The sequence below is a fragment of the Manihot esculenta genome, chromosome 11, assembly GCF_001659605.2.
Source record: "Manihot esculenta cultivar AM560-2 chromosome 11, M.esculenta_v8, whole genome shotgun sequence".
Lineage (NCBI taxonomy): Eukaryota > Viridiplantae > Streptophyta > Magnoliopsida > Malpighiales > Euphorbiaceae > Manihot > Manihot esculenta.
In genome coordinates this window covers 7,780,129-7,801,591 of record NC_035171.2, presented here as the reverse complement: position 1 = coordinate 7,801,591, position 21,463 = coordinate 7,780,129, and the positions used below count along the sequence as shown (strand labels likewise).

At 27.3% G+C, this 21,463-nt stretch overlaps 1 protein-coding gene and 1 long non-coding RNA gene across 12 annotated transcripts in view; both read right to left on the bottom strand.

Moving 5' to 3' along the window:
- Nucleotides 1-21,463, bottom strand: part of LOC110607890 (receptor-like protein 13) — a 102,204-nt gene that overhangs the window by 8,513 nt on the left and 72,228 nt on the right. The gene's annotated exons all lie outside the window — the stretch shown is intronic.
- Nucleotides 486-13,184, bottom strand: LOC110607892. 7 transcript variants are annotated; one of them, XR_006352651.1, is made up of 8 exons: nt 12,981-13,184; nt 12,812-12,903; nt 12,035-12,221; nt 11,143-11,240; nt 9,564-9,775; nt 8,695-8,792; nt 7,991-8,068; nt 486-640 (listed from the first exon to the last, which is right to left on the bottom strand). It is a non-coding gene; the product is annotated as an uncharacterized LOC110607892 (long non-coding RNA). The 7 variants fall into 7 exon arrangements; XR_002486796.2 differs by having other exon boundaries at nt 9,676-9,775; nt 12,981-13,183; XR_002486792.2 differs by having other exon boundaries at nt 9,589-9,775; nt 12,981-13,182.

The window sequence follows — 21,463 nt, the reverse complement described above, 5'->3', positions numbered from 1 at the left end:
AAATTAATATATATATAAACCATACTAATCAAAGTTTTCATATCATACATCTTCCATCAATTTCTAGACATTTTCATATCATGTTATTAATAGTAGAAAATTTTATCTAAACATATCATGGAAATTATATTTAAATATTTTTATATTTAGAAAATAAATAGAAAGCTGAAAATAAAAATAGAATTAAAAGAGCATAGTATATTACTTTGGTCATCAATGGAACAATCGAAATGATTATAGGATAAATTAAGAGTTTTGAGCTCTTTCAATTGCTGGAACATTGACAAGTTTACATACCAAATATTCTCATCATAATAAAATGATCTACTCTCTATATCATATTGTCGTGTATTGTTGAGCGAGAGCTCAGTCACGTGACCTGTAGTTGAGTTGCACATGACACGCTCTCATTGACAACAATTGCTGGTTGGATCATCAATCCATGAAGGAAGAAGATGGTCTGCGTCGAACCCATTTGATCCAACAAATGCCTTGAAATGAGAGCCAATCTCTCTTCTTCAAAGCAACCTTTGTTTCCATGGATTTGAATCCACAGAATCACAACACCCAACAATAAGCACTTTGCTATGTTAGCCAACTCCATTTGGAAATGCGATGCTCCCATCCACCACTCCTTCCCCTTATTTATATTCATTCATAACTATTAGTCTCCCATCACATCCCTAACGACAAATATTGTTTTTTTTTTTTTTTTTTTTTAAGAAAAAGGTAACCTGTAAGGTCTAGATCAATAAATAAATTAATAAGCCATTTAACTTTTTGATGTGTAATTAATAAAACTATCAAATTTAAAAAAAAATAAATTTAAAAAAAAATCAAATAAATTTTAAAAAGTAAATCAAATAAGCCTTAAAATGTTTTTTTGTCCTATAATTTTTATTCGTCTTTTTACATTTATTAAAAAATATAATTTTTTATTAACTTTTCAATTATATACTCTAAAATACATTAAATTTTATTTCACACATAATAAAAATTTATGTTTTGAAAATGCGATGCTCCTATCCATCACTCTTTTTTTTAATATAACTTTTATCTTTTAGAATTCATAGTTGGAAGCATATCAAATTCTAAATTATATTGCCAATTTCAATATTTTTAATAAAAAATTGAGAGGAAGTGTTTAGAAGGGTCATCATAGATATTTTCAATTTTAAATTTGAATTAAAAATTATTAATCTATTTCCGTCTAATTTCAAACATAACTGTATCCAAATGGATTTTGAAAACGAAAATAAAAGAGAACGAAATAAAATAGAGTGCAATTTGGTGCGGTATGTGGGACCACAATTACTTCCGTTTTGAAATTTAGGATTTGAAATGATATAGACTTTGTCATATTTCTTTTTATTTATTTTTTATTTATTTTTTTTGACATTATACAAATTATCATTAGTCATCAGACTTGAGTTCGATAGTCTTCGACTTCACTTACGGTTTGCCGAAATACTTTGTGGTTAGTGTTTTTTGCATTTTGTGATTTTATTATATTTATAATTTTTTTTTTTAACCTCTACCTCTAAATTTCTTTGTCGGTTGTAAACCGCTTCTATTTTGCATGTTCTAATATTCTCTGGTGAGGGATTTGCTCAATAAATTTAATTTTCTTGAGGGTTTCAATATAACTCCGAAGAGAGTCCGGTTTCAATAACGTTGAACTCTCGAGACCGCGCTGTTACGTCTAGCGATTTTTGCTCCTACAAATTGTTCAGTTGAGCTCTGAACGTCTTCCCTTTATAGTAATACTTGAATGATCAATGCTCTTACTTTGTTTAGAAGGCCTCTTCCAGTTTATTATATGTTAGTTGTTTTGTTATTATGTTTTTTTTTTATTTTACGTGAGTTTAGTGTTGATTGCCTTCTTTGCTTATTGTTGTGCTCACTTCCATGTTGGTCGACTACAACGGGATGTCAAAGGGAGTTATCAGTGCTGTGGTGATGGAGTTTGATAAAATCAATACTTAATCGTGACTATTTGTTTTTTTTTTTTTTTGCTTATTGTTTAGTTGATTTAATTAATTCCTATTTTTTAGATTTTGACTCTCATATACAATCATACAAATCTTGATTAAATAAAATATATGGTGCATTAGTAAAAAAATATTTAAATTATATTTTATATTTTTTATTATATTTCATTTTTTTAATAAAATAATAATCTGTATACTTTAATTAGGATTAATATTTATTTTGCATTGATATTTTACTTTTAAAAAAAATACAATAAATATATTTAAGAATATTTCACATTGAAATTTAATATTTCCATTTATAAAAATTTAAAAATAATTAAACAACAATTTACTTTATAAATAAATCTAAAATATTACTCTAAAATTGTGTTATTGCCAATATTTTGTATTTTAAAATGCAATAATTTATTATATTTTTATTTTCATTATTAAAGATAATAATGACTCTTTATTTTAAAATATTAAATCAATTTTATGAAATTTACTATATATTTTAATTTTTTTACTAGTTTTATTTGTTGTATATTTATAAATTTTATATAATTAATATATTAATATTGTTTAATAACAACAAAAGTACATCGTCAACTTACCTTTTTTTTAATTTTATTTTTTTTTCGAGAATTTTATTTACTTTATATACATATATGAGATTTCCTCCGGTTCCGTTTATTTTAATTTCAAGTGTTTTGAACTATTTATTATTGTTATTATTGAAATAATTCTAAATATATACTTATGCCACCTTATTATTTCATGTTAACTCATTAAAAATTAAAAATAAAATTATAATTTATTAAATACCAAAATTTACAAAAATAGTACCAATTAAACACATTAATTGTAATATTGATAATTTATAAAAATAAATAATAAATAATTCAATTTATCTACTAATTGTATTTGAAATTTACTGATTGAATTTTAAATTTTTATAAAATGATAAAATTATATTCATGTAACTTTGAATTCACAAGTTTGAATTCACAGGTTTAGACTGATGGTAAATACATCTAATCTCAATTTCTATTCCATCAATTTTCAATTCTCAATTCAAAAAATAAAAAACTTTATCAATTTATAATAATTTATAATATAATTAACAAAATTTGAAATACAGCTATATATATATATATATATATATGATTTTCTCCACTTTCGTTTATTTTAATTTCAAGTGCTTTAAAATATTATTATTATTATAGAAATAATTTTAAATATATAATTGTTCCAAATATATACTTGTACCGCTTATCATTTCTTAGTAATTCAAAATATTTGATTAAACACATTAATCAATAATATTGATAATTTATAAAAATAAATTATAAACGATATAATTTATTCTTAACGGCATTGTACTCTAAATTTTTATAAAATGATAAAATTATATTTATATAACTTTATCAATTAGTAAAATTTAAAATACAGTGATTAATTTTTACTCATTCGATAATATGACTAATGTTTATTTATTTTACTAAACACTTTGTTAAAAAGTTGATTGTGTTAAAAAGTTAGTATGATTTTATTTTACATATATCATAGGCGACTAAGGACAAGGAGATATTTTAGTGAGCCACTAGGAAAAAAAATAATAATTATATTAACTTGATGTCAATTATATAGGTCAATGGTTTATTATATTTTTAATTTTCAATTAAATTAATAATAATATTAAAATTTCAAGAATTGTATTCTATCCAAATGCATTGACCATATCATTAAAATTTCTTTTTAAATAACCATCCCAATAATTTATTAATTTCATAAATAAATATCAAATGTGATCCAATATTTATTAAAAATTTCCTAATTATCAATTTTAATTAGAATTGTTTTGCATTAATATTTATTTTTTAAAAAAATACAACAAATATTTTAATGAAATATATTTAAAAATATTTTCATATTAAAATTTAACGTTTCTGTTTTAAAAAATAACTAAATAATAATTTACTTTATGAATGAATCTAAAATATTATAGAAAGTAAGTCTCAAACAAGTACACATGCAAGTTTGAAAATTCGATACATCCGTTAGTTTGAGATAGTTTAAAATATTTAATTTGTTCAGTTAAAAACATCCCACTTGATTTTGAAATTTCATATTTAATTCCGTTTTTATTATTTTTAAGTGAACCATTGGACTTAATAAAAAAATAATTTAAGATATATATATGAAAAGTTACCAAAAATTAAAATGAGTTGAAGTTGCCTAGAAATTAAAATTAATATTATTATTTTATTACAAAGTGCTTTAAACTATTTAATATATGTTATTATTATTATTTATCATTGAAATAATTTTAAACAATTTCTCAAATTTTCCATTTAGCTAAACTTATTAACTAGAATATTTAATTTTTCCTTTACGAGACTCCATAAATCATTAATGTTTAATAAGCATATTATATATACCTAGTCTGATTTGATTCAGCTGTTAAAGGCATATTATTAATCTAAGAAATTTAGGTTTGAATCCCAACACCCTATAACCCCAATCTCCAACTCAAAAAATAAGCACATCATCTATAATTTAAAAAAATAAATAAATAAATAAAAACACAGCAAAATATTCCTCCACTTCAGAAAACTAGAGAACTTTTTTTACTACTTAATGGGCAGCTAAAATATTATTAATACACATACTATTCACCATTTAATGCAATTTTATTGCACAAAGTTATATCGTCATTATGCAATCACACAAAAGTTGCACGATATCTTTCTCATGTATGAATAATTGTAGACGTACAAGAGACGCTTAAAAAGTGGCATTTTGTGAGCCAATAGAACAAAATGTGTCCGTAATTGTATTGTTTTGATGTCAACGGTAGGCAAGTGGTTCGTTGTAATCTATCAAATTTTCAAATTAAATTGGTAATATTATCAAAATTTCAAAAATTTAGTATAATCGGATGGTAGGCAAGTGGTAATATTAAATTGGTAATTATCAAAATTTCAAATATATTAAGTTGATGGTAGGCAAGTGGTAATATTAAATTGGTAATTATCAAATTTTCAACTATATTAGGTTGATGGTAGGCGAGTGGTCGTTGTAATAGGATGAAAGGTCATAGAAAAAATATAAGAAGTTAATAACGCTAAAAAAAAAAAAATCATAGCAGTAAGACTTGAAATTTTGTTAAGTCTTTATAAACTCATTTTCTTTAACGGATGTTTTTAAAATTGTAGTCCATGAAAATGACATATATAACAGTTTATATGATTTGTTTTTCTTTTAATTTCTTTCTCTCCATCGTTTTCTGCCGTCTCTCCATGTCTTTATTTCTCAAAATATTATAATTTCAAATCATTAGTTTATATGATTTGTTTTTCTTTTAATTTCTTCCTCTCCATCGTTTCGGCCGTCTCTCCATGTCTTTATTTCTCAAAATATTATAATTTCAAATCACTAGTTTATATGATTTGTTTTTCTTTTAATTTCTTCCTCTCCATCGTTTCGGCCGTCTCTCCATGTCTTTATTTCTCAAAATATTATAATTTCAAATCATTTCATATGTTAGTCAATAATATTGTTAATAATACTTCTTTAGCGTTTTAGGTTTTATTTATTTAAAGAGATATTTAAAAAATATCTTCTAAAATATTTTCCATAAAAGATATTTTATAATAAAATAACTTTTTTTTATTATTTAATTTTTATTTAAAAATTAAAATATATTAATAAATTTTTATATTGGTATTTTACTAAGATTTTGAAATTGTAAAAATGATATTTTGTTAAAAAATATTTTTAATTAACCAATTTTAGAAATGTTAAATGTTTTTTGAAAAACAAATTGTGGAAAACTAAGAAAGCTTGCCTAAAAATTAATATAATTTTTTATGATTGAAGTAATAAAAAGATACAATAAAAATCATGGCAGTGGATTTGGAACTTTTTTCATTTTTCGGTCTTCTGCAACGAAGAATTAAGTTAAGCCTTCTTTGAGTATCATGTTTTTAAAATTCTGGTCCTAGAAGAGAACTTTTATGCTTCGGTTGAGTAAGTGTTTTCATCATGCATTATTCAATTGCAATTAAAAAGTTTGATTGCATCAATACATTTTAATTACTTTTGATAATATATGATTTAGTTAATAATGGAAGTAATTTAATTTCTTTAACTAATATACCTAAACTAAATATTATTTATATTTTTATCAATGATACTAAAGTATATATTGTTTTTTAATAATATATAACTATATTTTCATTTATATTATAAGCTTATAAATTAATATTAGATAAATTATATATTATATATAGGGTTAAATTAAGTCACTAAATTGAATATTTCAAGTTGATTTTTATATTAAATTTGCCATCAAATTTTGATTGGATTTGATTAATCTTTAAAAAAATTAATTGTTTTAAAAAAATTAGTCAATTTGATTGGATTTGATTAATCTTTAAAAAAATTAATTGTTTTAAAAAACTGGTTTGACTAATCAAATTTCCACTCTTAGCTGATCCCATCGTAAGGTTCGAATTAGTAATGAAAAGGAGAGAGATTTAATAAAGAAAGTTTGGAAAATCAAATGGAGAATTATCCCATGAATCTCATATTACATATTCTAATGTAACTAACAATGGCCCAACAATCCTAAGATACCCACCTCAATTTAAGTGGCCCACTCAATTCCGAAAAAGAAAATTTAGCCCATCATCATCTCATGAGGTTTTATTCAATATTCTATAATATATGGAATAACTATAAATATATGAATTAAGATTAAAAACTAAATATGAATATAAAATATACTATTTTCTAGTGAGCGTGAAGCATTTTTTTAGTGAATCTGAAACATTTCAAAATCTGAGATTTTATTGCAGATTTTAACCAATGGATTGTGAATCTATTTAGTAAAATCAACCCAATTTTTCTCTCACAATCAGCAATGAATTTGGTAATCCGATTACCAATATATTGCCGTCCGTCCGTCTTGTAGTGTATGGAATTTCTTTGAATCATTTTTCTTTAAGTTTTCCTTACTATTTGGTAAACATAACTTTTGTTGTATGTGGATGGAATTGGCATAGTAAGGCATTGTACATGTGAGAGATTACTGGGAATTCCTAAACGATAACCATTTCAATATGATTCTTCGCATTCTCTCCCATTATTTCACCACTTTGCCAGAAAAGTTGAGGTAGACATTCATTAAATGTCCATATTCTGCTAGCCATTTAATATAAAATTTCTACTTTGTATACTTTTGTTTCTAACTCTAACATTATTTAAATGCTAAATTTTGCTTTGTGTCGGTAATGTAGGGTGAGTTTCATTATGTGCATTTACAGAAAAAAGAAAATCTGCCATCACAGTACATTGGTGATTAGTCAAATCAGTTCAACAATTTTAATGGCATCAACAAAGCATTGAAGGGGAGATGGATTGAAACTTTTATCTTTCTTCTGTAACACTAAGAAATGAACTCTAAATCAATTGCAACACTAAGGATTTGTGGAGTAAAACTTATGCTTATTAAACATTATAATAAGTACGTATGATGTTAGTGTATTGGTGAAATAGTGGACCAGGACATAGAAGTAGTAAGAATTTGAAATTGAGGAATTGGTATTTTCTAGTGCTACACCTATCAAAATAAGGAAGTAACTAATGTGAAGGAAACCTTAGAAAATTTCAATCAGGTAAACAATTTTCATGCTTAGAAATGGATTAGGATTATTAAAGATTATATTTTTTCCCTATATCTTTATCATTGTATATCTTCTCTTCTCTGCATACACACACTTCATTATATATTCTTTGGTTGATCCTGCCCTGAGTTTGACAGTTCCAGAATTGGGTAGATAGAACTCTTCCTTTTTCGTTGTTGAAAAGAAAACGTCCTTAAGGCAATCAGTATTTCGTTGTTTATTTATCAAATGTCAATCAGCTCAGGTGAAAATAGAATGTAAGGAAGTGTGAGAGAGATCACGTATTATTCGCTAAGTATGCACAAAGGAAGCAAGTTAATTGCATACCTGTGAAGTGAAGTGAAGGCATCCAATCAACTCAAAGCCATTGATGAGTGTAAGCGATCCTCTTACAGCAATAGAGCACTAAAAATTAAACCCAAAAAGGGGGTTTATCAAGATAAACATTTCTCAGAATTTATTAATAAATTACATACCAAAAATAAATAAATACATAAATAAATTCATTACAAAGTTAGCATTGAATTATGCAAGAAAGCAGAAATCGTAAAGGGCTTTATCACATCATACTTGCACCCATTCCATTGACCATTGAGCTTCTATGTGCACTACAAATATACAAATTTCTAAAGCTAGCAGCTGCATGCGTTTAACATATCTAACTGAAGCAGATTTAAAAGTTGCAAAGGCCATATCACTTGATAAATATGTACATAAAAGCATCTTCTAACTGTCTTTATTTGGGGAACATATAAACTTGGCTGCACCTTTACGTATGCAAAAACAACCCTCCAATATATGAAATGCAAAGCATTAATATGTGAAGCTCAATCGCCTGAAAAATTTTACATTACTATATCCCATTGCTTAAGATAAGAAGTCAGCTTAAACTGCAAATAATAAGGATGATAAAATACCTATACAAGGTACAAAATGAAATATATGTTTCAAACTCCTCTGATCTATAATCAACATGTTACTACAGTATGTAACATATACAGCTGCATAAATCTTAATAGAAATAAACTTACAGTATGTCGTCCATAACTCCATATATAATTCTGGAGACATGATTCAATTTAAGATGCTTCTCGTCTTTTTCTGATAATCATATTAGAGAAGAAGCATCCTGAAAGAAACAAAAGCAAGGACATTGAGCATATAAAATTTTGTTATAGGTAAGTCATGCATCCAATACACCATACCAAAAGAAGCAAATGTATTTGAAATATCTCCTTGCACACATTTAGCAGCAACTTACGACCAACAAAAAGTCTAGGCAAAAAATACATGACAAAAAGAAAAAAGACAGCATTGCATTTTAAAAGGAATAACAATGGTAATGAATTGTGTAACTACACAAATATAACAAAAGTTTCGTAAGAAAATTTTCAGAAATTTCACAAATTAAAGATAAATCAAGCCATAATAGGCAAACTAAAGAGCAAAGACCAGAAGCATAGACACACTAGATCACAGTGGAATAGAAATTTTGTAATTTTAATTAGTAGAACAACCACAAAAGCCAAGAAGAAAATGATGACAAAAGGAAGGGAAGAAAACATGAAAAAGAATAAGAAAATAAACAACCCATGAACCTCTAAGGAAAAAATAGATAATAAAACAAAAGAAAACTTAAAATGTACAAAAATTAAAAATAAACGAAACCACAGTTAAACAACAGAATGGAGGATAAAGGACATGCAAATCATTCAAAACAAATAAAATAAGCAAACAATTAGAGAAGCATTAGTTACATCCTCAACTTACCTATCATAGCAGAATCTCCCAATCAAAACAAAAAATAAATCACAGCAAGACATAGAAAAGAAAAAAAATGAAAATCATAAATATAAATAAACTTAGACATAGAGAGAAAGCAAGAACAAAACTCAATTACCCATCAACATTAGAAAAATACTCACCAGCTCTCCACCATATATCACGCCTAATAATGGAGCAACCAAGGGAACTGATGTTTATGAAGCATGAATGGCACAATCTGTACTAACCCACTTCCGAATTAGATGACAGTATAAGCACTGGGCTGCCAGCATCCTCAAAAGAATTCCAAATCCAAACTGATCAGCGCAATCATCCATGGCATAGAACCTATAATTTATAACACATGAATATTAGTTAAATATAATTAATCCTAATGACAAAGTAACCCTACCAGAACATGTAGTATTTATACCTTAACATGCATAAACATATAGTAAAAGGTATGTGAACTGAACACACTAACCAAGAAGAGTGAAACTAAATGAAATATAGCAAACATATATACAACATCAAAAATTCAAAGTTCGCTTGTCCTTTTAAGAGTTTATTATGATAGCTTTTGTGACAAATTGCTCCAGATATAGCTCTGAAGAGCTAAAAGCATTCCAGGTTCGGCCACCCAGGAGAATCCAGGTTTGGCAACCGAAGCAAGGTTTGGCCGCCGAAGCAAGGTTCGGCCGTCGAACCTAGGTTCGCCCGTCGAACCTGCCTGTGGAGGCAGTTTTGGCCGCCTAAACTCGTCTCTGAAAGTTGGACTTTCGGCTTTGGAGGGGAGTTTCGGCCGCCGAACCTGCCCTCGAAAGTTAGTGACTTTCGGATCTGTGAAAGCTTTCGGCCGCCGAACCTTGCCCCCGAAAGTGCTCGACTTTCAGATCTGGAGGGACCTTAGGCCGCCGAACCTGCCGCCGAAAGTCCCCTGTTCAGCCTTTCTTTGGCTGTTTTCAATGCATGTTTAATGATGTTTTAGGGTATTTTTGAAGAATTGTTTAGAATCCTTATAGAGTATGTTTAGTCCCTCATTTGAGTTCACCTGTGTAGGATCGGACCTGAGGAACCGAGGGAATCAGTAGTGAGTTAGCTGCTTCAGAGTTAGTCCAGCGTCAGCCAGAGGTGAGTAGAACACAACTCTTTTTACTTCAAAGCAAATAAACTTTTAATCATGTTCATGCATCATGAATGCCATATATGTAATATGTTGTATTGCATTAGAATTCACGAATATGATGCATTGCATAATTTAATGTTGATGTGGATGGATATTGAATGACCCATTAGCCCTCGAGATGATACAATATGTTATGACGGTTAAGCAAGTCCAGGGCTGCCCATTCCACGCGTCCTGGCACTATGTTATGTTTAAGAGGAAGTCCTGGGGAGTCCCGTCGAGGGCCGGGCACATTGGGGAACATATAAAATTGGCTGCACCTTTACGTGTGCAAAAACAACCCTCCAATATATGAAATGCAAAGTATTAATATGTGAAGCTCAATCGCCTGAAAAACCAAAGTAATTTACATTACTATATCCCATTGCTTAAGATAAGAAGCCAGCTTAAACTGCAAATGATGAGGATGATAAAAACCTATACAAGGTACAAAATGAAATGTGTTTCAAACTCCTCTGATCTATAATCAACATGTTACTACAGTATGTAACATATAAAGCTGCATAAATCTTAATAGAAATAAACTTACAGTATGTCGTCCATAACTCCATATATAATTTTGGAGACATGATTCAATTTAAGATGCTTCTCGTCTTTTTCTGATAATCATACTAGAGAAGAAGCATCCTGAAAGAAACAAAAGCAAGGATATTGAGCATATAAAATTTTGTTATAGGTAAGTCATGCATCCAATACACCATACCATAAGAAGCAAATGTATTTGAAATATCTCCTTGCACACATTTAGCAGCAACTTACGACCAACAAAAAGTCTAGGCAAAAAAAACATGACGAAAAAAAAAGACAGCATTGCATTTTAAAAGGAATAACAATGGTAATGAATTGCGTAAATACACAAATATAACAAAAGTTCTGTAAGAAATTTTTCAGAAATTTCGCAAATTAAAGATAAATCAAGCCACAATAGGTAAACTAAAGAGCAAAGGCCAGAAGCATAGACACACTAGATCACAGTGAATAAAAATTTTGTAATTTTAATCAGTAGAACAACCACAAAAGCCAAGAAGAAAATGATGACAAAAGGAAGGGAAGAAATCATGAAAAATAATAAGAAAATAAACAACCCATGAACCTCTAAGGAAAAAATAGATAATAAAACAAAAGAAAACTTAAAATGTTCAAAAATTAAAGATAAACAAAACCACAGTTAAACACCAGAATAGAGGATAAAAAACATGCAAATCATTCAAAACAAATAAAATAAGCAAACAATTAGAGAAGCATTAGTTACATCCTCAACTTACCTATCATAGCAGAATCTCCCAATCAAAACAAACAATAAATCACAGCAAGACATAGAAAAGAAAAAAAAATGAAAATCATAAATATAAATAAACTTATACATAGAGAGAAAGCAAGAACAAAACTCAATTACCCATCAACACTAGAAAAATACTCACCAGCTCTCCACCATAAATCACGCCTAATAATGGAGCAACCAAGGGAACTGATGTTTATGAAGCATGAATGGCACCATCAGTACTAACCCACTTCCAAATTAGATGACAGTATAAGCACAGGGCTTCCAGCATCCTCCAAAGAATTCCAAATCCAAACTGAACAGCACAATCATCCATGGCATAGAACCTATAATTTATAACACATGAATATTAGTTAAATATAATTAATCCTAATGACAAAGTAACCCTACCAGAACATGTAGTATTTATACCTTAACATGCATAAACATATAGTAAAAGGTATGTTAACTGAACACACTAACCAAGAAGAGTGAAAGTAAATGGAATATAGCAAGCATATATACAACATCAAAAATTCAAAGTTCGCTTGTCCTTTTAAGAGTTTATTATGATAGCTTTTGTGACAAATTGCTCCAGATATAGCTCTGAAGAGCTAAAAGCATTCCAAAATACTAGCTCATACTGATTTTAAGATTTACATATATATCCAAGAAAAAATTGATTAAATGAACATTACATCTGATTTCACTTCATAACCGAGCTCTTTCAATGCTCTTCCTAAAACACAGTTCACAGTTTCATCAATTTCTCAAATCCAAATGACTCTTAGTACATTTAAACTGCATTTAGCCCAAAATGACTCAGAATCTAAATGAATTATGAAACTGAAAGTAAAAAATTCAAACAATTAGCAATCCAAAAATCAATATAGAAAAAGAGCATCCAGTTTATCAGTAACTGAATAGCCAAACATACCAAGGAATTCATAATTCTTACAACTGATAAATGGCACCCGACTTGGAAGGGAAAGAGAGTTCCTAAAGTGTTGAATCCACCACTCGGCACCTCTAAAAGAGAAAACACCTCAATTTAACATCAAAACTAATATAGCAAAGAGAAGAAAGAGATGGTGAAAATAGCATACGTGCATTCTCAAATCAAACGAAGGAAAACTGAATCGCAGGAATTGAAGGAAAATAGGAAGCATAGGGCAAAACAATGGCCAATAAAAGAGATATAAATTGAGAGGAGAAAGGAAAGGAAGGGAAACGAACAAAGCTATGAAGAAAAACGCTGTTGTTTTACATCTATAGCGAGCGAGCAAGGGAGAGAATAAGAGTAGCAGAAATATAGGCTTTAAATAGAAGTAGGCCAGCCCAGAAAAGTTCTCTATACGGCCCAGCTTTAGTTTAATTTTCAATTCGCTAAAAGGTTAAATTTATATTTATAAATGTGAAAAATATTAAATTTTATTTTTCAGTTTAAAAATATCTATAAATTATTATTAAAAATTAAATTTATTTAAAATGATGCAAAATAGATCGGATGAAGCATATTTTTATTTGACCTTTTAATTATAGTCCAAAGACATTTTTAAATAAAAGAAATTAAATTTTATATTTTTTATCTGGTTAATAGCTCAAAGCTAAATTTAGCTTTTTTACCTTCTATAGTTATTGAACTAAGTATAAAATTATATATTACATAATAGGTTACTTACGATATTTTTTAATTTTTAAGTTCCGTTTATTTCATAAAAAATATTTTTTATATTTTTTAATATTTAAACATTTAAATAATTTAGTTAATAAAAAATATTTTTCTAAAAAAATTCATTTTAAGAAAAAATAACTTTCTCTTCAAGCTATTTTCCACACCACTTTTATATATAAATTTATTAATAAATTTTATTTTTTAAATTAAAATTAAATAATAAAAAAATAATTTATCTCGTTAAAAAATATTTTTTTATAAAAATCTTTTTTATGTTTTAAATATAAATATTTTTTCACAAACAAACTGTAAATAAAAGGTTAAATTAAAATTAAATAATAAAAAATAATTTATCTCATTAAAAAATATTTTTATAAAAAAGAATTTTTTTTATTTTTTAAATATAAATATTTTTTCACAAACAAACTGTAAATAAGAGGTTAGAGCTAAGTGCAGTAAAAAACAAGTTAAAATTCTTGTTATATGTCATATGAACACTCGTTCCACGGTTTTATATATGATAATTCTTAATTATATTTTAAATATTAAATTAAATATTTTATTTTCAGTTATATTGTATTTTTGTTTATAATATACAAAATTATAAATTTATATTTTTATATATATTATAAATTTATAAATTAATATACCTAGTATTAAATTGAGTTACTAAATTGAATATTTCAAATTGATTTTACATTAACTTTGCCATCAAGTTTTGAACAAAGGGGATCAATCTTTTAAAAAAATAATAATTCTATAAAAAATTAGTTTCACTAATCAAATATAATATTTAGTGTAATATGATCCTTACAATAAGGTCGAATTTTCTAAATGGAATGGAGAGATATTTAAGAAAAAAGTTTGAAAAATCAAATTGATAATCATTCAAAAAAATCTAATATTACGTATTTTTGATGTATCGAGGACCCAACAATCCTTAATTTGAGTAGATCATCCAATTTCAAATAAGAAAATTTAGACAACTGACATTTCAATTTCAATCTCCATGAAGGTTTATTCAACATTCTATAATATAGTTTGACTGATCTTGTTCATATGATTAATAGTTATTCTTCTACTTGTAATTCAGCTTTTAATTTAATTTTAATGTGGCTGTAAATGAACTAAATTATTCGTGAATTATTTGAGATTCGACTCGATAAAAACTTGATTGGCCTAGATTCGATTTCTAAATGAGCAGAACTCGAATTTAATTTTTAGACTCATTTATTAAACGAGCCAAACTTGAATTTAGTAGTATTCGGCTCGTTAAAATTCGCGAATTGACTCGTTAAGAAACTCGAGAACAGACTCGTTAAGAGATATTGAAGGTTACTAAAATAATATCCCCTATCCCACGTCGGAAACTTATAGAGATGAAGGGGTGAAACTCTATAAATAAAGATTTCGCTTTCTATTCTACTTTAAATTAAGGATTTGATTACAATATAGTTTAATTAAATTATATTTAATTTTATTAAAATCTCTTTTGACCTTTTAGTTTAAAATTTTAATATTTAAAAATTTCAATTAATTAAATTTTATTAATAAATTTTTTAATTGAGTTTTCGAGCTCGAACTTGAATTAAACTCGTTATTAGTTTAAATGAGCTTTTTAATCGAGTTTAAGTTTGAATTAGATTCATTATTAGTTTAAACGAATTTTTCACGAGTCGAATTCGAATCGAACTCGATTATCGTATTTAATTTTTGAGTCAAGTTTGATCTAAATATTAGAGTTCGAGTCGAGGTAGAGCTCAAACTCGAGTTTATAAAATTTTTTAATATATTAATTATTTATTGGGTAAATAATGTATTTGAAAAGTATTTTTAAATATATAAGTTTTTAAAAAAATTATCATCCTTCCCCAATATTATAAAAATAAGAAATTTTAAACCTGTTAAGAACATTATTCTCTAATACTCATTAAATTCTCTGAATTCATTTTCTTCATTCTATTTATAGAGTATGATATCCTATCATTTTTTTATTCAATTTTTATCTGTTCTTTCAAAAATATATTATAATATTGTTTCTTTTTCTAATCCAGGGGAAGGGAAATAATTAAGGGTTTGAAGCTTTATTTGAATGACATGTGTACACATTTTTCCTTTTTATTGGGAGGTTAGGACTAGAATTCGGACAGCTAAGAATACCTATTACGTATACATCTAAATATCATTAATAATTTATTTAAGTATAATTAAACATAAGAATACCTCTGATTTATATCTCTAAAATTAAATTGATTTGATTTCTCAATAAATTTTTAATAATATAATAATAAGTGAGTATTATTTTTATACGTATTAAAATTAAATACTCTGTAATTTTATTAATATTTAATCCATCGAAATAAAATAAAATAAAATAAATTCTAATTAATTTAACTACACTATGATTAAATCCAAGAGACATTAGCATAATATAAAATTATTTACGTAGTTCTAAATAAGTTAACTTTTTTAAGTGTCATTACCTCTTCGCCCTTACTCTTTGCTACCTATGTAATATATTGAAACTGTCAACTCACCAAAATTAGTTCTGTATATTCTTGGCTTTTTCTTGATATTTTTCCTTTTTTTCTTAATATACGATTAATTTGCTTAAAAGAAAAGATAAAATTGAATATTTTTAACTACTTAAATTTTTGTAAAATAATAAAATAAAATAAAATAACTCATTAAACCTTAGACCTCAATTGACCAAATCATGATGGACGACTAAAATTTTGGTATCGATTGGTGGTTAAGATTAGAGAAAGCTAGTTGACTAGTTAGCCACATTGGGGGGTGAAAGTTTTGTGATTTTCCATGCTTCTTTTCAAATTAAAGATTTTATAAGCATTTCAATACAATTTTTTTTCTCAATATTCTTGTTTAAAATGAGAAAAAAAAACATTTTTTTTTAAAAAATTATAAAATCATATAAAATATAAATTTTATTAAAATTAAATTATTCTAAACAAAACTTTAATTTCACAAGAGTGCAATCACTCATAATGATTGCTTTGCTAATCACATGTTATATATATAAATGTATTTTTATTTTTTTAAGTAAGAGATCAGGATATGGAGATTCAAATTTAAGTGTTTTGAATGAATATTATGTTATTATCTACCGAATAAATCATAATTAACTAATTTTAATATTATTAATTTTTACTAATATTAATATAAATATTTTTCTCTAAAGCATTAGAGGTGTAAAGACATAATTAATTTAAATTAAATTATACAGTCTAAAATCTAAAATATCAATTTTAATTAAATAGAAAGAAGTATAAAAATAAAAATAACATGTTATGTTGTCTATTATTAATTATTTTAATAGTTATTAATTATTTTAATAATTAATAATTATTTTAATAATAATTAATGAAATGTCATAAAAAATAACTTTTCTGTATCCCTACTATAAATATGTTCTTACAATCAAATCCTATATATAATTAGTTATTGAACTTATGTTTAAATAGTTATACATTTTAAAAATTATTTAAATATTTATTATAATTAGTTCTATAATTACAATTACCTAAATGTAAAACTCATAATCACTCAAATATATAAAAATTGCCTAAAAGTATGTAAATGTTTTTAATAGCACATAAAAATTTTGAATTAAATTCAGAAAATAAAAATGAGTTTGATTTTACTTAAATTAAATCTTTACTTAAAAGGAATACGATTTAATTTTAGAAATAATTTAAATGAAACACTGTAATACTTATAAATTATAAACAAGTTTTAAATTTAAAAAATTTTAGATAAAATTATAATTTCCATCATATTGTATAAAAATGTAACATCTTTTCCAAAATTTTTCTTGGAAATGATATTAAAAAACTTCCCATAATTATTTGTTTGTTATAAATATTACTATATAAAAAAAACAATTGTGAATCATAATATAGCAAAATTTAAAATTTCAGTAAAGCATATTATCAATGAGACTATTACTAACTATTTTTTTCAATGAAAAAGGTATATTATTTTTTAATAATTATTTTACTAACAAAGAAAATTTTATAGTAAACTAAATTATTGAAATTAAAAAAAAAAACTGTTAACCTAGAGTATAGACAGTAAGAACCGATATTTTAATGAAATCAAATCTCAAATAATAAATTATTATTTATCGATTTATTATAAATAATTTCACAAGAAAATAATTCAAATAAATTATTATAAAATTATTGATTATTTTATTTCTTATTTTTATATATAATGAAAATTTTTTAAATTAAAAATTTTTAAAAATAAAATTTATTAAATTAAATTTTTATAAAATTGGTGGTTTTAATGGGATATATGATTTCATTGCATATAATTTTTGGTATATGCAAGAATAATTAACTAGTGATGTAATATTTGGCAAGTCTTGATGGCATGCGTCCAACAAACATTGCCATTGAGCTTCTATGTGCACTACAAATATACAAATTTCTAAAGCTAGCAGCTGCATGCCTTTAACATATCTAACTGAAGCAGATTTAAAAGTTGCAAAGGCCATATCACTTGATAAATATATACATAAAAGCATCTTCTAACTGTCTTTTTTTTGGGAAACATATAAAATTGGCTGCACCTTTACGTATGCAAAAACAACCCTCCAATATATGAAATGCAAAGTATTAATATGTGAAGCTCAGTCGCCTGAAAAACCAAAGTAATTTACATTACTATATCCCATTGCTAAACCAAAGTATTTTAATGGTAATGAATTGTGTAACTACACAAATATAACAAAAGTTTTGTTAGAAATTTTTCAGAAATTTGGCAAATTAAAGATAAATCAAGCCACAATAGGTAAACTAAAGAGCAAAGACCATAAGCATAGACACACTAGATCACAGTGGAATAGAAATTTTGTAATTTTAGTTAAATTTGGGCCAGGCCTAACTCACCCCAAAAGCTAGCTCAAGGGGGAGGATTGCCTATGACTCATATAGGGGGCACATTACCCCTTTCCACAACCGATGTGGGATTCAACAATTTTAAACAGTAGAACAACCACAAAAGCCAAGAAGAAAATGATGACAAAAGGAAGGGAAGAAAACATGAAAAAGAATAAGAAAATAAACAACCTATGAACCTCCAAGGAAAAAATAGATAATAAAACAAAAGAAAACTTAAAATGCACAAAAATTAAAGATAAACGAAACCACAGTTAAACAATAGAATGTAGGATGAAAAACATGCAAATCATTCAAAACAAATAAAATAAGCAAACAATTAGAGAAGCATTAGTTACATCCTTAACTTACTATCATAGCAGAATCTCCCAATCAAAACAAAAAATAAATCACAGCAAGACATAGAAAAGAAAAAAATGAAAATCATAAATATAAATAAACTTAGACATAGAGAGAAAGCAAGAACAAAACTCAATTACCCATCAACAATAGAAAAATACTCACCAGCTCTCCACCATAAATCACGCCTAATAATGGAGCAACCAAGGGAACTGATGTTTATGAAGCATGAATGGCACCATCTGTACTAACCCACTTCCGAATTAGATGACAGTATAAGCACAGGGCTGCCAGCATCCTCAAATGAATTCCAAATCCAAACTGAACAGCACAATCATCCATGGCATAGAACCTATAATTTATAACACATGAATATTAGTTAAATATAATTAATCCTAATGACAAAGTAACCCTACCAGAATATGTAGTATTTATACCTTAACATGCATAAACATATTGAAGAATTTTGAGAAAATTTTGAGAAAATTTTGAGTATTCTTATATTCACTCTTTATCTTTACAATTGGTCTACATGACTATTTATATACAAAGAATTATATCTAAAAAGGAAGTAAATAATCAAATAATAATTACAGAGATAATTAAGGATCCTAATCAGATCAAATCATATCCTTAGAATCAGCTAAGATTAGCAAATAAGTCAACACTCCCCCTCAAGTTGGTGCAAAGATGTCGCACATGCCCAACTTGCAAATCAAATTATGGTAGATCTTGTTGTTGAGCCCTTTAGTAAATATATCCGCAAGTTGTCCATTAGAAATTACATGAATTAGACTCAAGACACCGTCTATTAATTTTTCTTTAATGAAGTGCCGATCAATTTCAATGTGTTTCGTCTGGTTATATTAGACTGGATTTTGTACTATACTTATAGCAGCTTTATTGTCACAATACAAGATTATCTTGTCTCTCTTGGGCAATCTCAGCTCTTCCAATAACTTCTGCAACCATAAGAGTTCACACACACCTTGGGTCATTGCTCTGTATTCTACTTCCACACTTAACCGAACAACAACACTTTATTTTTTCTCCTCCAGATGACAAGGTTCCCTCTCACAATTGTGCAGTAGCCAGAGGTGGATCTCCTGTCACCGAGAGATCCTGTCCAATCTACATCTGCAAAAGCTTCAATTTTGAGGTGACCATGTTTGGAGTAAATAAGCCTTTTCCCTGGCACAAACTTTAGGTATCTCAAGATGCGAAGTACAGCGTGCATATGAGTCTCGCGAGGGTCATTCATGAATTGGCTGACTAAGCTAACAGTATATGCTATATCCAGTTGAGTGTGTGAGAGATAAATCAACCTTCCTACCAATCTCTGGTATCTTCCAATATCCACGGACTCACCAGTTCCTGCTTCCAGCTTGTGATTGCAGTTTTTCTAGATTTTTTGTTGCCAACAACCTCTTTAGTTGAGCCATTTCCTTTTTGTCATCACCCGTCACCACTATATCATCAACATACACAATAAGAGTGATCTTACCCTTATGATGTTTGATAAACAGAGTGTGATCATTATTGTTTTGTTGGTAACCAAAGGACATCATGGCTCTGCTAAACTTGTTAAACCAAGCTCTGGGAGATTGTTTTAGCCCATACAAAGCCTTTTTTAATCTACACACATTTTCTTGTGTCTTCTCATTAGCAAATCCAGGAGAAATTTCCATAAACACTTCTTCCTCTAAATCTCCATGGAGGAAAACATTCTTCACATCAAACTGTTGCAAGTCCCAATCCAAGTTGGTCGCGCAAGATAACAGAACTCGGATTAAGTTCATTTTTACAATTGGAGCAAATGTCTATTGGTAATCCATTCCATAAGTTTTGGTGAATCCTTTAGCAACTAATCTGACCTTAAATCGTTCAATTGTACTATCAGCTTTGTGCTTTACTGTGAACACCCACTTACAGCCAACGAGTTTCTTTCCAGGTGGAAGAGTGACAAACTCCCAAGTCTCATTTTTAGCCAATGCTTTCATCTCTTCAATCATTGCTTCCTTCCATTTAGAATCTGCGAGAGCTTTCTTCCAATCCTGTGGAATAGACATAGAGAAAATAGATAAGGCAAAGGCTCTATATGAAGGAGACAAGGATTCATAAGAAATAAAGTTAGAAACAGGATGTTTAGTACAAGACCTGACACATTTTCTTAGTGCAATAGGTTTATTTAAGTCATCGGAGTATTCAAGAGTTTTTGGTAACTCACCAGAAGAAGATTCTTGACTCTGAGTAGACTGCATAATGGCTTCTTCTTCTGCCTTGTCTCTCCTTGAGTACCTTCTCAAATCTGACTTATCCAAACGACCAATTCTTTCTCCCTGATTGGACATCTCCCTGTCTATTAGAATTCAAACTCTCTAGTTGAACCATATTATCCAGAATCGCAAAATTCGGGATCACCTCTTCTTGCTCATTATTCTCCCCCTGAAGAGGTGAGTGGATGGTACTGAAGTAGGATTCAGTTTCTCGGAAGGTAACATCCATACTGACTAAGTATTTTCTAAAGGGAGGGATAAATTCTATCTTGATTGTTTAATATTTTCTATATAATTTCTATTATACTCAATCATAACCTTTATGATTATCCAATTAAAGACAATGTTTGGTTATGTAAAAAAATAACAGTCCTTAT